The sequence below is a fragment of the Ammospiza caudacuta genome, chromosome 22 (genome assembly GCF_027887145.1).
Source record: "Ammospiza caudacuta isolate bAmmCau1 chromosome 22, bAmmCau1.pri, whole genome shotgun sequence".
In the NCBI taxonomy this organism is placed as follows: domain Eukaryota; kingdom Metazoa; phylum Chordata; class Aves; order Passeriformes; family Passerellidae; genus Ammospiza; species Ammospiza caudacuta.
Window position 1 is genome coordinate 10,485,254 of NC_080614.1, and position 16,441 is coordinate 10,501,694.

The 16,441-nt window shown below is 49.1% G+C and overlaps 1 long non-coding RNA gene across 2 annotated transcripts; it reads left to right on the forward strand.

Moving 5' to 3' along the window:
• The first annotated feature begins 1,397 nt into the window (after positions 1-1,397).
• Positions 1,398-4,931, forward strand: LOC131567297 (uncharacterized). Of its 2 annotated transcripts, XR_009275634.1 has the most exons (4): positions 1,407-1,593; positions 2,218-2,281; positions 2,979-3,939; positions 4,712-4,931. It is a non-coding gene; the product is annotated as an uncharacterized LOC131567297 (long non-coding RNA). The 2 variants fall into 2 exon arrangements; XR_009275633.1 differs by lacking the exon at positions 4,712-4,931 and having other exon boundaries at positions 1,398-1,593; positions 2,979-4,579.
• Positions 4,932-16,441: the final 11,510 nt, after the last annotated feature.

Consider the following 16,441-nt stretch of genomic DNA (forward strand, 5'->3'; position numbering starts at 1 on the left):
TGCCTGCATGGAATACCGACCCCGGCGCGGCCCCGGTGGTATTTTCTGTGACGTTTCAAGTGTACCCGACACATGCTGTGGTCTCAGCGGCGCCGCGGGCGGGCGTATTTCGGCGGGTTTGTGACAGGCATGTGGGTAAACGCCTCGCTGTGCCGGGGTCCTCTGACAGCCGCTTTCCCGCCCTGAGGGAGCCGAGCCGGGCCGAATAGTTCCGAAGAGCCGAAGAGCCGAGTGTGGGCGAAAACAGCCGAGTTTCCCCGAAGAGCCGAGTGTAGCCGAAAACAGCCGAGTTTCACCGAAGAGCCGAGTGTGGCCGAAAATAGCCGAGTTTCACCGAAGAGCCGAGTGTGGCCGAACACAGCCGACTTGAGACGAAGAGCCGAGTGTAGCCGAACACAGCCGACTTGAGACGAAGAGCCGATGATAGCCGAGTGTAACCGATAGCCGACTGTAGCCGACATTGGCCGCATTTAGACAAAGAGCCGAATATGACCGACTTTAGCCCAACCGGGCCGAGTTCAGCCGAAGAGCCGGAAAAGCCGAATTTAGACGAAAAGCCGAACCGAAACGATTTTAGACCTAAGCCGAACCAAGCCTAATTTAGCCGAGTTTATTTAAACAGAACCGAACGACGCCGCAGCACTCTGCCTGCAGAGCGCCGGTGCAGACGGCAGGGGGCGGTGTATAAAGCGAGTATAAAATATCAACTGTATATAAGAAGGAATAAAAAGCTCTGTGTCATGTGCAGCAGTAGAAAATTTCAGGCTCCCAGGGAATAAATAGTTTTCTTTCAATCATTATAGTTTTGGGGTTTTTTTTACTCCCAGGTAGCCTGAAAGTTACTACTGCTGCTTTTTGATTCTAAAGCTAGGAAGGAAAACCAAGATTACAAATACAAGAAAAAGAAAGGGAAAGGGAAGGGGAAAAAAAGGAAAGGAAAGGAAAGGAAAGGAAAGGAAAGGAAAGGAAAGGAAAGGAAAGGAAAGGAAAGGAAAGGAAAGGAAAGGAAAGGAAAGGAAAGAAAGCAGGAGAGCAGAAGGGAAGGGAAAGGGGTGAAAAACAGCGTTAAAAAAAGAAAAAGAGTTGGAGGGGAAAAGAGAGGGCATTCGGGAGGAGCGGTCCTGCCTCAGGTCCTTCCCCGCCCTGGGGCGAAGGACCCGTTTGATGCCCGGGAGGGACTGCAGCTCCCGGTGGCGGGGGACGGAGCCGTGGCTGTCAGCCCGAGACTCCAACTCCCGGCAGGCCCTGCTGCCGGCGCGGCGTGTGACGCATCGGCTATCGCGGCACATGAGTGGCTACCAGCCCGAGACTCCAACTCCCGGCAGGCCCTGCTGCCGGCGCGACGTGTGCCGCAACGGCCGACGCTGCCCGGCATTTTTCTCTAAATCGGCAGTAAATACAGCTGAGTAAAATTAGCTTGGTTTTCTTCCTTCTTTTTTAACTGAATTGTTTTTATTAAAAATACTATTTGAATATGTAGAAAAAGTGGGGATGTCCTGTACTATATCCTAGCTTTTCTTGTTTATAGGGTGCTCAGAAAACATGCGTCCCTTAGAGTCCCTCAGAAAGGTTCTCAGTGCGATCTCTACCAAGGTATGTATTTACTAATAAGTGATCCCTTTAGATATTTGCCTGTGTACCTTTTCCTGTAATTCAGAGCTTGCGTTCTGTGGGTTTTATGATAAACCTGTAAAATATGTAAGAATGCTTTTGCAAGTCTGAATCGTTGAAGGCAGCAGTAAGTGGATTTAGAGCCTGTTCTTGACCAGACAACGGGAAAAAGTGTGACTTTGATGCTGAACTTGTTTTTTTCATTTTTCATTTGACTTGTCTGGAATGATTTAGGAATAGAGAGAGCTAGAAAAAGAGAGAAATAGAATTGATTATTGAGCACTCCTCAAATGCTCACCACGATTCAGTGTAGAGCCGAAGTGAAGGGTGATGGAACAGAGCTCTGTGCTTTAGAAGGAAATAAATTTAAACCTGACCTCCGCACAGAGTCTCACTAACTTCTTTTGTTTTAAAATACAAAATATTATTAGGAAGTGTTGGAAGTTAGTGTTTTGGGAAAGAAACGGCAGTTCCACAGAACATTCCATTTAACAGAGGCTCTAGGAAGGATTCATGTTGTAACTGCTGTCACTGCAATCAGTTGGTGGTTCAGCCTTGAAATGTGCACTTGCCCTTCTATAAAGCACTGTTTTGTTTGCCTTTCAGTGCTATGAGTCTTGATAAATTGGAGAAGAGCCCAAGAGAAATTTTTCATCCCTTGATATAAAAGGTAGGAAGTGACTTTTTTTGGTTTGGTTCTTTTTCTTTATTATTTCCTGGAAATAAAAGTAATTAAGTATAGGTACTACTGGTTTGTTTCTTCCAGTAGCAGATGATAACAATAGCAGTAGTAATAGTAAAAATAATAATAGAAATAATAATAATAGCAATGTAATACTACCTAAACTGTCTTTATCCATTGAACTGGCCATTTCAAATCAAAACTTCTAAACACAAATCAAACCATCATCCTCGTAGAATCTTTCACAGCAGTGGGCTATAGATCCTGGTTTTGTTGACAGGATTTATTGGTTCTGGAATAGCAAGAGGGAAGTACAAGCCTAACTACTTCTAGCTCACAGACCCATCCAGTGAATACTGCTTTGTGTTTTGGTGGGCTTGTGATGACTTTGAAATCAATTGCTCATTCCAGTAAAAAAAATTAATGTTTTTTTGAACCTGACAGCAGAAATAACTTTAGGCACCAACTTAATAATAACAGATCACCAATTTAAGTTCATAATTTTATGCTGTACTATCAAAGTTTAAAGGTAAATTTTTACTTATTAGGAGATGGTATAAAGTGTATGTTCCAATGTGTTGGATGTATGCAAAGGTACATACGTACCCGAAAGTCCTTAGAGGAAACAAATTTTTACGTCTGCTGTTTGATTGTTTATCATACAATATTTGGTTTTATTTCCCAGGGATCGGTGAATTTTAACTTTGGAGTCCTCTGTGCTAAGGATGCTCAGCCTACAGATGATGAAATGTTCAGTAATGGCGAGTTTTTCACCTTCTCTTTAATTGCTATGCTGATCTGAATAAGAAAAAAACAAAAGCAAGAGAAAAAAAAAGGATGGTTTATTATTTTTTACGCTGTTATGTTTGTTTCCTCAGTATTTGCTGCAGCTCTGCGAACCCAAGCTTTGGGTTCCTTCTGTCCCACTGGGAGTTGCCCAGTTTGGTTGCATCTGGTGAAATTCACCCTGAGACCTTACAGAGCTAGCTCAAACTACGTGAGAGCCATTTGCAGTTCTCTCCAGACACCTGGAGAATGGGTGATGTTTCTGAGGGTCTGGCAAGTATACTTGTATCAAAACTCAGTCTGTGAAATTTCTGGGGAAAACCCTTCTGTGTCCTGAAGGGTTCAAACTCTGGTGAGGATCCAGTTATCAGGTGCTCACCTGGATGGTTCCAGCTCTTAAAGTGAACACTTGTACTCTTACCCTGTAGTTTACATCTATTGTATTTTTGTTATTTTGCAAGATTTTACGGCTTTGCAAAATATTGTGCGTTTCACTCTTTGGAACCTCTCAGATCGTTCTTTGGTGCAGCACCACCTCATGGGACACTTGGCTGCCGTCCTGAAGGGGTTGGTCGCTAGAATTGTAAATCCTGGAGAGTTTGTAAGTCTTCTGTCCCCAGGGAGGTACCATGCTTTGTTTACTTTTGTTCTGTTTGTTAGGCGCTGCTTCTCATTGGAAGTATGAATTTCAAACTACCCTGTTCTTATTTTAACTGTTTTCCTGGTTCTCTCCCTACGGCAGGGAAAGACTCTCGTATCCTTGTCGTCGGGCTCGGTGCTGTCCAAGAAGATGCAGAGACTAAAAAAATCATAAGAAGCAAAATATGACTGCAGGGAAAACAAGCTGGAGAGAACAAAAGGTGATATTGTTACCCTTACCCTGTATTAGAAACATCCGCTGTGCTTTGATGCTGGCAGCTGCCAGGGGCTTGTTAGCTCTTTGTAGGCAGGTGTAGGTGTTCACTTGTAGGTTTTTTCTCTGGACAAGTCAATTCAAACTTTGCTAAGCTTATATTTGCAAATTACTCTCTAGCACAGTCCAGCATGACATTTTTGAATGTTGTAAAAATACCATGTTACTTGGAAATTGCTAATGATGAGAAGCTTTAGGGAAAAATAAGATGTCAGGGTTGGGAGATGTGAGAAGAATTTTGAGGGGATGTTAGACTGAAATAAAGCACACTTGAAGCTGGACTGGCACGCTGGCAGATCCCCTATTAAACAGTAGTGCTGAGATTAGCCTGGGGGTTGCCCATTGTTTCTGTAGAAATAAATGTTTTCTGGTCTTCAGAGGTAAGCTGCTTTGAAAAGCTGGAAGGCACAGCATAGTGACAATCCGTGTGCTTCGCATTAAAAATAGATTTCAGAAGGGTCCTAGGCTTTTGTCTTTTCCTAGAAGTCGATGTAATCCTATTGAGGAGTTTTTAATTCTGTGCTGCCATGTCATCGATCAGGGCCCTGTCGTACTAATCATCATACAGATGCAAAACAAAAAATCAGACCCTGTCCCGACCACTTAGAGCCCAGAACACGATTTCCTCAGGCTGCCATTTGTGTGCCATCGGTACTCACCATGGAAGCGAGCTGGGGATTGTTGCACCCGTTGGGAACAAACCGCTTCTCGTCACACAGAAATGGAATTGGGACGACGCCTCAGCCAGCCTCTCTCTCCTGAATCTGCAGCAGAGCAGTTCCAGTCCATGCGGGCAATCCAGTTCCTGACGATCTGAGCGCACAGAGCAGCGCTCAGCTGCTGTGGGGGGCTCAGGGAGGGCAGAGTGTGCATTGTCATCTTCCTGAACCTACAGACGCGAATCAAAGTGAGAAGCCACAGGGTGGAAATCAGTCGCATATATGCTAAATAAAACTTGCAGGTTTTTTTTAAGAATTGTTTTTGCTTGTTCTTTGTTGTGCTTCTGTGCTTAGAAAACCTCCCTTTACAATCAGTTCAATTCATCAATTGAACCTTTGTTTGCAGACTCTCACTGAGCAGAATTTGTTGCAGACTCAGTGCACGCTGTGCAGGCCTCCCGGGAGTGTGAGGAGCTCATGTGTGCTACTTTTTGCTTTAGGACGCTCTGAGGTATTTATTCCTTTTGGGATACATGATGAGAATTCCCAAGAGAGGTAGTTATAAGGTATGACATCGGGAAAAAGCCTGTGTGGTTGGAATGTTGTTGCTGTCAAAAGTTAATTTTTTCTTAGCCAGTAGTTAGCTTTTTGCTTTATTTTTGTGGTATCAATATTTTATTGTTTAAAAAATTCCTTCAAAATAACTTCAGTGGTCGCCCACCAGTACCTTGTTCAGATTTGCCTATTTGCTTGTAGCTGAAATGTTCACATCTTGTTTATCATTCTATTTAAGAAACTGCTGCCCAGCCAACTAATAACTGAATATCCATCTGTCTAGGACACGGGGAGAGGATTTAGGTAATGTCTTTATTTCCAGAAAAAAGTTCCAGTGTAGTTTCTAAATAGAGGAGAAGGGGGTGAAGACTCGGGGCTCTGATGCCGTTGGGGCACCCCAAGGTCCCCAGGAGAGGGGGCCCCACTGCGGTGCAGGAGCAGGTGTGTTCTCATGTAATATTGAACAAATTATAAATATAAATATGAAAATTATAAACATGAAAATATTTTTAAAATACTTAAATAAAGCGGGTTTTCTTTATTGGTCAATAGGCAGTGTTTTGATTGTAAAAATTATAAATGCAAATAATATAAAGGTAGAAATCTAAGTTTAGAAATATATAATAAATACATACAGATAAATATAAAAATTTAAAATATCAGAAAAAATTAGTTGTAGCAGTAGATATTATACATAATTTAAATAATAATTTAAATCTATTTTAAAATTATATATATATATCATTATTAATGTAATACATCCAAAGAAACGATAAATTAAAATATGAATGTATAATTATACAAAGTATAAATAAAAAATATTTCAGTATCCTTTAAAAGAAGGGTTTTTTTATTTATTTGGTTAGAGACGGGGTTTTTATTTGGAATAATGGAAGTATTATAGAAGTATAAAATTAAATATAGAAATATACAGTCAATATAGAAAGATATTTGTAAAAACACGAGCGAACGACGCCTCCTTCGGCCGAACCAAGGCGAGACCGGCGGAACCTGACGGCCTCGAGCGAACCGAGGCCAGGCTTGCGAGGCTGCCTGAACGGAGCCGAGCTCAGCCGAACCGAGCCCGCTGCTCTCGTGCGCGCTAATTAGCGCGAGTGCGGTCACTGCCCAATGAGCTCCTGTGCCACGCCGCGCTCCCGATCGTGTCCGTGCGATGGCCGGGCCGCCCGCGGGACGCGGCAGCAGGAGAGCCCCGAGCCGGGCGAGTTTAACGTGAGGCGGCGCCGCTTGCCCGCCGTCAGGGAGCCGAGCCGAGGCGAGCTCAGCCGAACGCGGAGAGAGCGGCTCCGAGTTGGGCCGAAGCGAGCCGAGCCGCGCCGAGGGCAGAGAGCGGCTCCGAGTTCGGCCGAAGAGAGCCGAGGCGCGCCGAGCGCACTGATCGGCTCCGAGTTCGGCCGAGGCGAGCCGGGCCGCGCAGAGAGTGGCTCCGAGTTCGGCCGAAGCGAGCCGAGCCGCGCCGAGCGCAGAGAGCGGCTCCGAGTTCGGCCGAAGCGAGCCGAGCCGCGCCGGGCGCACAGAGAGGCTCCGAGTTCGGCCGAAGCGAGCCGAGGCGCGCCGAGCGCAGAGAGCGGCTCCGAGTTCGGCCGAAGCGAGCCGAGCCGCGCCGGGCGCACAGAGAGGCTCCGAGTTCGGCCGAAGCGAGCCGAGGCGCGCCGGGCGCAGAGAGCGGCTCCGAGTTCGGCCGAAGCGAGCCGAGCCGCGCCGGGCGCACTGATCGGCTCCGAGTTCGGCCGAAGCGAGCCGAGCCGCGCCGGGCGCACGGATCGGCTCCGAGTTCGGCCGAAGCGAGCCGAGCCGCGCCGGGCGCACAGAGAGCGGCTCCGAGTTCGGCCGAAGCGAGCCGAGCCGCGCCGGGCGCACAGAGAGCGGCTCCGAGTTCGGCCGAAGAGAGCCGAGCCGCGCCGAGCGCAGAGAGCGGCTCCGAGTTCGGCCGAAGCGAGCCGAGCCGCGCCGGGCGCACAGAGAGCGGCTCCGAGTTCGGCCGAAGAGAGCCGAGCCGCGCCGAGCGCAGAGAGCGGCTCCGAGTTCGGCCGAAGCGAGCCGAGCCGCGCCGGGCGCACAGAGCGGCTCCGAGTTCGGCCGAAGAGCGCCGAGGCGCGCCGAGCGCAGAGAGCGGCTCCGAGTTCGGCCGAAGCGAGCCGAGCCGCGCCGGGCGCACTGATCGGCTCCGAGTTCGGCCGAAGCGAGCCGAGCCGCGCCGGGCGCACAGAGAGCGGCTCCGAGTTCGGCCGAAGCGAGCCGAGCCGCGCCGGGCGCAGAGAGCGGCTCCGAGTTCGGCCGAAGCGAGCCGAGCCGCGCCGGGCGCACTGAGCGGCTCCGAGTTCGGCCGAAGCGAGCCGAGCCGCGCCGGGCGCACTGAGCGGCTCCGAGTTCGGCCGAAGCGAGCCGAGCCGCGCCGGGCGCACTGATCGGCTCCGAGTTCGGCCGAAGCGAGCCGAGCCGCGCCGGGCGCAGAGAGCGGCTCCGAGTTCGGCCGAAGCGAGCCGAGGCGCGCCGAGCGCAGAGAGCGGCTCCGAGTTCGGCCGAAGCGAGGCGATCCGTGCCGAAGGGTCGAGTCCAGCCGAATGCAGATGACAATGGCCGAGTTTAGCCGATTAGAGCCGAGTTTAGCCGAGCAGCTGTGAGCCTTGCACGCTTGAGGTGAGCGTGCATCGTTGCCGGCCTGGGATTGAGTGAAATGCACTAAGGAAACCAGCTCTGGGGAGGGAGGCAGGGAAATCCTCTCTTAACGTTTACCAATTCGTCCGTCAAACTCATCACGGCAGGACAGAGTGAAGACTGAAAGTGTAAGAAGATGTGGAGGGAAACAGAGAATCTGGCAGGAGCATCGAACGCACAAGTGCACGAATTTTGCTTTTTGCTTGGATGTAAACTCAGAAGTTGTAAGGAATTTGGGAAGGAGAAGGGACATTTCAGAAGGAGAAGAAGTTGTTGTTGGAGTCCTGGCAAAAGCTTTAAAAAAAAAAAAAAGTGGTTTCTTTTTTCTTCACTATTATATTCTTTGGTGGTATATGGTGTGCTGTTTTATTTCTTGGTGTTATTAGCTCTGTGTAAATTGTTTATTGAGTCAAGCTAACTTTGCATGGGTTGTTTTGTATTTGAGGTAGGATCAATTTCAAGAGGTTTCTTTCACAGACTTCTGATAGGTATTACTGGGATTTTGGTTTTGTTTACTGTATGCATAAACATAGAGATTTGGTAGGGCCAGCTGGGCTGCTGGAGTTTTGGGTGTGAATTTATTAGATGGCTTTTGTTAAACACAGAATAATTATGTAAGGTAACAGCAAATTACCCAATTACCCAATTGATCTAGCTATGTAACCTTACCACAAAGTTTTATATCTTGCCAGTTTTCTGTTCTTCTGCTCCAAGTAGTTGTTGCAAAAAAAGAAAGCACTGTTCCTTTTCTGAAAAGTTTTCTTCTATAACAAGCCCTTTACTGCCCTTGAATGTGAGTCAGAGGAGCCAAACAGCTGCAGCTGCTCTGAGGGCTTGGTGGGATTCGCCCCCTCCCTTTTCCTGGGTGGCATGGGAACGAGAGGCGGGCACAATCAGGGGTATATTAACCCCAGCCGTGGCTGAGGGGCTTCATTCCCTCTCTGGGATGTGCTGGGTTAAGAGCTCTCCTCATTTCAGTGAAGAGGCTTTTTCAGCCCGTCTCAGCATCTTTTCAGCAGGTGTTTCTGGGCATCTAAAGCACAGAGGCTTGGAAGATTCTGTGAAGAAAACAGCATGGAATACAGGGAGTATTTAGGTTTGTGATTTTGGGTTTTGTGTTTAGGAGTGGTAAGGTGCTTTTGTAATTTTTAGTTTTGCTCTGGTTGTTTTTTTGGTTGGATTTCTTTTGGTGGAATTTTTGGTTTTTTTTTGTTTTCATTTTGGGGTTTTTAGTTGGTTTTTGTGGGGGTTTTGGATTTTTTGATGTTTTCTGTGGTTTTTTTGTTTCTGTGGGGAGTTAGGTGTTTTGGGATTTATTGTTTGTGTGGGTTTTGTTTGTTTGGTTTTTTTTCTTTGTTTGTTTTTGGGATTGGTTTTGTTGGGTTTTTTTTGTTTTGTTTTTTTTTTTAAATTGAGGAGTGCAACTCCCTGAAATTCCAAGCTGTGTCAAGCACAACATTTTATTCAGCAGATTGATCATGTCACAAGAGGGATCCGCCCAAGGTCCAAGATGATGTTTGAGATTGAGGCTTCAGGTGAGTTGAGGATTGTGATTGGGAGAGGGAGGGTGAGCAGTTAGGAGTTCTTGGGAGGGAGTTTGCAGGCAGCAGGGTGAGAAAGGGTCTTTATTTGTTTATTTGAGGCCTCCCCCACACAAGGCTTCTCAGAAGCCTAGCAGAGGCATTCCCATGTCTTACAGCACACAAGGTCATCCACTGCACTCAGGGGAATGCCATTTAACTTTGCCTTTCTCTAACCCAGGTGCCACTCCTAATGAAGGCCTTGGAATCATGATGAAGCTGGAGCCTGAAGGAGCCAGGCACACTCAGGAGACGGCAAGTAGCTGCCTTGGTGGGATTTGGCCCACATAACTCTGGACTCATACTTTGGTTTTGGTTTTCTTTATTGTAGCTCACCGAGAGGCTCACAGGCCATCACGAGGCCCTCCGAGGCAGACTCATTTCAGGTGCAACGTGGATTCCCATCACCGATCATCCAAAAGATAAGTCGAGGGCCTTGGCCTGGAGATGAGAGAATAGTGGGTTGGGAGTTCTTGGGGCAGATTTGAAAATTGGCAGCCGGAAAAGCAATTTTCTCCAAGGGCCTCTTAGGACAGCTAAAGGGAGAGGCTCTCCTTTTGATGGCAGCTTTCAGGCGGGCAGTGCAGAACAGCTCCGGTCTGTGTTGTGTTGTCCAGTGTTCTGTGTTCCCTAGTGTGTCTTTGGGGTCCCTTTTGCCTTCTCCCCTCGAGACCCTCACCACAAGCATGATGTGTCGTGTTTCATGTCCCCCCTGTTTGCCACTTTCTGTGTCACGGGTGTGTGCACACATTTGTGCCGGAGCTGTTCTGCCCTGCCGCATGGCCTGCTGCAGTAGGAGAAACCGTGGGGCGTTGGAATTTGTAATGCTGGCTGTACTTGGGCTCTAGATGCTATTCCGAGATTGACATAAGGTGTTTGCACCTTTTGAGTTATCCTGGTGGTGTTTGGCATATGTTGTAACTTTCTTTCAGGTGCAGACGCATTCCATGTGTGGCAGGGGGTCAGAGTTAGGAGGTGTCGGGCCTTCTTAGGAGTGCGGTGAGTAGCTGAGTGGTGGGGTTTTGGCCGATGCGGTGCCAAGATCAGGGACTGATGTTTGGTTCTCTTTTATACAGCTGTCTGAGAGACACCAGCCCGGTGCCAGCAGGACCTTCCCAGCTGACGAGGTGGCCTTTCTTTGCACCTGACAGGGACCAGCATCCCCAGATGTCTGAGAGATAAGTAGAGGGCTGTGACCCACATAGGGGATGAAAGCAGGGTGCTGGTTTGGGAATTCCTGGGAGGGGGTTTTGAGTCCAATTTTGAAGGGGGGGGGGTGTGGTGTGTTCATGAAGTGGCCCCTTAGGCCCCATAAAAGCCAAGTCTCACTTTTGATTGCAGTGCTGAGGTGTGCAGCAGGGCAGAGCAGTCCCGGTGTGTCTCGTGTCACTTCTCTATTGTGCATTATGTGTCTTTTGCGTATGCCATATCTTCCACTTTGAGGGTCCTGTCAGAAACCCTGGCATCATTGTTAGCATCTGTGATCTCTGCACTCCTTGGCCTGGCGCCCAGGCCACAGAACTTTTGACTAGGGAGCTCAGACAAGCATCAGACTCTCTTCTCTCTTTGGAAGCATCCAGTCAGACGTCTTTTCAGGTCTTGTTCTGAGCTGTATGGACAGCTGTGCCCCACCTGGATCCATTATGGTGGATTAGGACTTGTAATATTACGAGGTTAGGTAGAGGATTTTGACTGTAGGATTCCTAGGCATCAGTCTTTGCTGTTCTTGGAATAAATCATTCAGTAATCATCTTCTTCCTCCAGGGTTCTCTGAGCCTCATCAGCTCACCATCGGTCTCAGCTCACTCATCTCCTTTTGCATTCTCTCAGTCCTTGCAGCCGTTTTCCTTGCCAAGAGATTTCTGTTCCTGTTGTGTCCCCGTTGTCTGTCCTATCCTGTGTCATGGCTCTCAGCACACATTTGTGCCGGAGCTGCTCTGCCCTGCTGCACAGCCTGGTGCGATAGGAGAAGACCCAGGGACTTGGAGTTTGTAATGTGGGGTGTAGTTGGACTCTAGATGGGATTTGTAGATGGGCACATCATATCTGGAGCTCATCAGTTATCCTGCCACAGTGTGACTCTTGTCCTAACTTTTTTTTCAGGTTCAGATGGATTAAATGTGTGCCAGAGGGCCCCATGCCAGGTGTGGGGATTCTCCTGAGCAGATGAGGCCCCATTTGCCTCTGCAGCAGACTCTGTTACACCTCTCAACTGACTCTCTGTTACACTGCTGTTCTTTGTCTTTCTTTTAGGAAGTAAATCTGGATGCCAGCAGTCAACGTGAGCAGTGGAGAGAATTGGTTGTTATTGCTCAGCTCTCAAGCACAACAATTTCGCAGCAGATTCATCGTGTCACAAGAGGGATCTGCCCAGTGTCAAGGATGATGTTTGAGATTGAGGCTTCAGGTGAGTTGAGGATGGTTACTGGGAGAGGGAGGGTGAGCAGGCATCCAGTTAGGAGTTCTTGAGAGGGGGTTTGCAGGCAGCAGGGTGAGAAAGGGTCTTTATTTGTTTATTTGAGAGCCCCTCCCAAGGTGTCTCAGAAGCCTAGCAGAGGCATTCCCATGGCTTACAGCATACAAGGTGATCCACTGCACTCAGAGCCACTTAACTTTGTCTTTCTGTAACCCAGGTGCCACTGCTAATAAAGGCCACAGCCTTGGAATCAGGATGAAGCTGGAGCCTGAAGGAGCCAGGCACACTCAGGAGAGGGCAAGTAGCTGACTTGCAGGGATTTGGCCCACATAACTCTGGACTCACTCTTTGATTTTGGTTTTCTTGATTGCAGCTGACCGAGAGGCTCACAGGCCATCACAGAGCCCTCCAAGGCAGACTCATTTCAGGTGCAATGTGGATTCCCCTCACCGATCATCCAAAAGATAAGTCGGGGGCCACAGCCTGGAGATGGTGGAGTAGCAGGTTGGGAGTTTTTGGGACAGATTCAAAAATGAGCAGAGAGGAAAGCAATCTTCTCCAAAGGCCTTTTAGGACAGCTAAAGGGAGAGGCTCTACTTTTGATGGCAGCTTTCAGGCGGGCAGTGCAGAACAGCTCCGGTCTGTCGTGTTTTCCGGTGTGCTGTGTTCCCTAGTGTGTCTTTGGGGTCCCTTTTGCCTTCTCCCCTCGAGGCCCTCACCACAAGCATGATGTGTCGTGTTTCATGTCCCCCCTGTTTGTCACGTTCTGTGTCACGGGTGTGTGCACACATTTTTTGCCGGAGCTGTTCTGCCCTGCCGCATGGCCTCCTGCAGTAGGACGAACCATAGGGAGGGGGAATTTGTAATGTGGGCTGTACTTGGGCTCTAGATGTTGTTCCTAGATTGACATAAGGTGTTTGCAGCTTGTGAGTAACCCTGGTGGTGTTTGACATATGTTCTAACTTTCTTTCAGGTGCAGATGCATTCCACGTGTGGCAGAGGGTCAGGGTTAGGAGGTGCCGGGCCTTCTTAGGAGCGCGGTGAGTAGCAGAGCGGTGGGGTTTTGGCCAATGCGGTGCCAAGATCAGGCCCTGATGTTTGGTTCTCTTTAATCTAGCTGTCTGAGAGACACCAGCCCGGTGCCAGCAGGACCTTCCCAGCTGACGAGGTGGCCTTTCTTTGCACCTGACACAGACTGGCATCCCCAGATGTCTGAGAGATAAGTAGAGGGCTGCGACCCACAGTGGGGATGAAGGCATGGTGCTGGTTTGGGAATTCCTGGGAGGGGTTTTTGAGTCCAGTTTGGAGCGGGGGGTGTTCATTAAACGGCTCGTTAGGCCCCATGAAAGCCAAGTCTCACTTTTGATCACAGTGCTGAGGTGTGCAGGGCAGAGCAGTCCCCGTGTGCATCGTGTCACTTGTCTGTTGTGCATTGTGTGTTGTTTTGTGTATCTCCTGTCTTCTACCTTAGGCCTTTGAGGGCCCTGTCAGTACCCCTGGCATCATTGTTAGCATCTGTAATCTCTGCATTCCCTGGTCTGGCACCCGGGCCACAGAGCTTTTGACTCGCGAGCTCAGACAGGCATCAGACTCTCTTCTCTCTTTGGAAGCATCCAGTCAGACGTCTTTTCAGGTCTTGTTCTGAGCTGTATGGACAGCTGTGCCCCACCTGGATCCATTATGGTGGATCAGGACTTGTAATATTACGAGGTTAGGTAGAGGATTTTGACTGTAGGATTCCTAGGCATCCGTCTTTGCTGTTCTTGGAATTAATCATTCAGTTATCATCTTCTTCCTTCAGAGTTCTCTGAGCCTCATCAGCTCACCATCGGTCTCAGCTCGGTCATCTCCTTTTGCATTCTCTCAGTCCTTGCAGCCATTTTCCTTGCCAAGAGATTTCTGTCTGTGTCTTGTGCCTATTGTTTGTCACGTCCTGTCCTGTGTCACGGGTGTCTGCACACTTTTGGGATGGGGCTGCTCTGCCGTGCTGCACAGCCTGGTGCGATAGGAGAAGTCTTGGAGACTCGGAGTTTGTAATGTGGGGTGTAGTTGGACTCTAGATGGGATTTGTAGATGGACACAGGACATCTGGAGCTCATCAGTTATCCTGCCACAGTGTGACTCTTGTCCTAACTATTTTTCAGATTCAGATGGATTAAATGTGTGCCAGAGGGCCCCATCCCGGGTGAGGGGATTGCCCTGAGCCGGTGAGGCCCCATTTGTCTCTGCAGCAGAAGTGTGTATGGTGAGTGTGTTACAGCTCTGTTCTTTGTCTTTCTTTTCAGGATGTCAATCTGGATGCCAGCAGTCAAGGTGAGCAGTGGAGAGAATTGGATGTTATTGCTCAGCTCTCAAGCACAACAATTTTTCAGCAGATTCGTCGTGTCACAAGAGGGATCTGCCCAGTGTCAAGGATGATGTTTGAGATTGAGGCTTCAGGTGAGTTGAGGATGGTGCCTGGGAGAGGGAGGGTGATCAGGTATCCAGTTTAGGAGTTCTTAGGAGGGGGTTTGCAAGCAGCAGGGTGAGAAAGGGTGTTTATTTGAGGGCACCCCACACAAGGCTGAGAAGCCTAGCAGAGGCATTGCCATGTCTCAGAGCACACAAGGTGATCCACTGCACACAGAGGAATGCCATTTAACTTTGCCTTTCTGTAACCCAGGTGCCACTGCTAATAAAGGCCACAGCCTTGGAATCAGGATGAAGCTGGAGCCTGAAGGAGCCAGGCACACTCAGGAGAGGGCAAGTAGCTGACTTGCAGGGATTTGGCCCACATAACTCTGGACTCATACTTTGGTTTTGGTTTTCTTTATTGCAGCTGACCGAGAGGCTCACAGGCCATCACAGAGCCCTCCGAGGCAGACTCATTTCAGGTGCAGCGTGGATTTCCCTCACCGATCATCTAAAAGATAAGTCGGGGGCCGCGGTCTGGAGATGAGACGATGAGAGAGTATCAGGTTGGCAGTTCTTTGGCCAGATTTAAAAATTGGCAGTGGGGAAAGCAATCTTCTCCAAAGGCCTCTTAGGACAGCTAAAGGGAGAGGCTCTACTTTTGATGGCAGCTTTCAGGCGGGCAGTGCAGAACAGCTCCGGTCTGTATCCTGTTGTCCGGTGTGCTGTGTTCCCTAGTGTGTCTTTGGGGTCCCTTTTGCCTTCTCCCCTCGAGACCCTCACCACAAGCATGATGTGTCGTGTTTCATGTCCCCCTGTTTGTCACTTTCTGTGTCACGGGTGCGTGCACAGATTTGTGCCAGAGCTGTTCTTCCCTGCCGCATGGCCTGCTGCAATAAGACGAACCATAGGGAGGGGGAATTTGTAATGTTGGCTGTACTTGGGCTCTAGATGCTATTCCTAGATTGACATAAGGTGTTTGCAGCTTGTGAGTAACCCTGGTGGTGTTTGACATATGTTCTAACTTTCTTTCAGGTGCAGACGCATTCCACGTGTGGCAGAGGGTCAGGGTTAGGAGGTGCCGGGCCTTCTTAGGAGCGCGGTGAGTAGCAGAGCGGTGGGGTTTTGGCCAATGCGGTGCCAAGATCAGGCACTGATGTTTGGTTCTCTTTACTCTAGCTGTCTGAGAGACACCAGCCCGGTGCCAGCAGGACCTTCCCGTTTGACAAGGTGGCCTTTCTTTGCACCCGAGACCCGCATCCCCAGCTGTATGAGAGATAAGTAGAGGGCTACGACCCACAGTGGGGATGAAGTCATGGTGCTGTTTCGGGAAATACTGGGTGGAGTTTTTGATTCAGCTTTGGCGGTGGGGGATGTTCATGAGGTGGCCCCTTAGGCCTCATAAAAGCCAAGTCTCACTTTTGATCACAGTGTTGAGGTGTGCAGGGCAGAGCAGTCCCGGTGTGTCTCGTGTCACTTGTCTGTTGTGCATTATGTGTTGTTTGTGTATCCAATGTCTTTTACCTTTGGAGGGCCCTGTCAGTACCCCTGGCATCATTGTTAGCATCTCTGATCTCTGCATTCCCTGGCCCGGCACCCAGGCCATATATGAGTTTCTGATACCTGTCTGAGCTCCCCAGTCAAAAGTTACCTCTTTGGAAGCATCCAGTCAGATTTCTTGTCAGGTCTAGTTCTGAGCTGTATGGACAGCTATGCCCCACCTGGATCCATTGTGGTGGATTAGGACTTGTAATAATATGAGGTTAGGTACAGCATTCTGACCGTAGGATTCCTAGGCATCCATCTTTGCTGTTCTTGGAATTAATCATTCAGTTATCATCTTCGTCCTCCAGGGTTCTCTGAGCCTCATCAGCTCACCATCGGTCTCAGCTCACTCATCTCCTTTTGCATTCTCTCAGTCCTTGCAGCCATTTTCCTTGCCAAGAGATTTCTTTTCCTGTTGTGTCCCCTGTTGTTGTCTGTCCTGTCTGTCCTGTGTCACGGGTGTCAGCACACATTTGGGATGGGGCTGCTCTGCCGTGCTGCACAGCCTGGTGCGATAGGAGAAGTCTTGGAGACTTGGAATGTGTAATGTGGGGTGTAGTTGGACACTAGATGGGATCTGTGGATGGGCACAGGGCATCTGGAGCTCATCAGTTATCCTGCCAC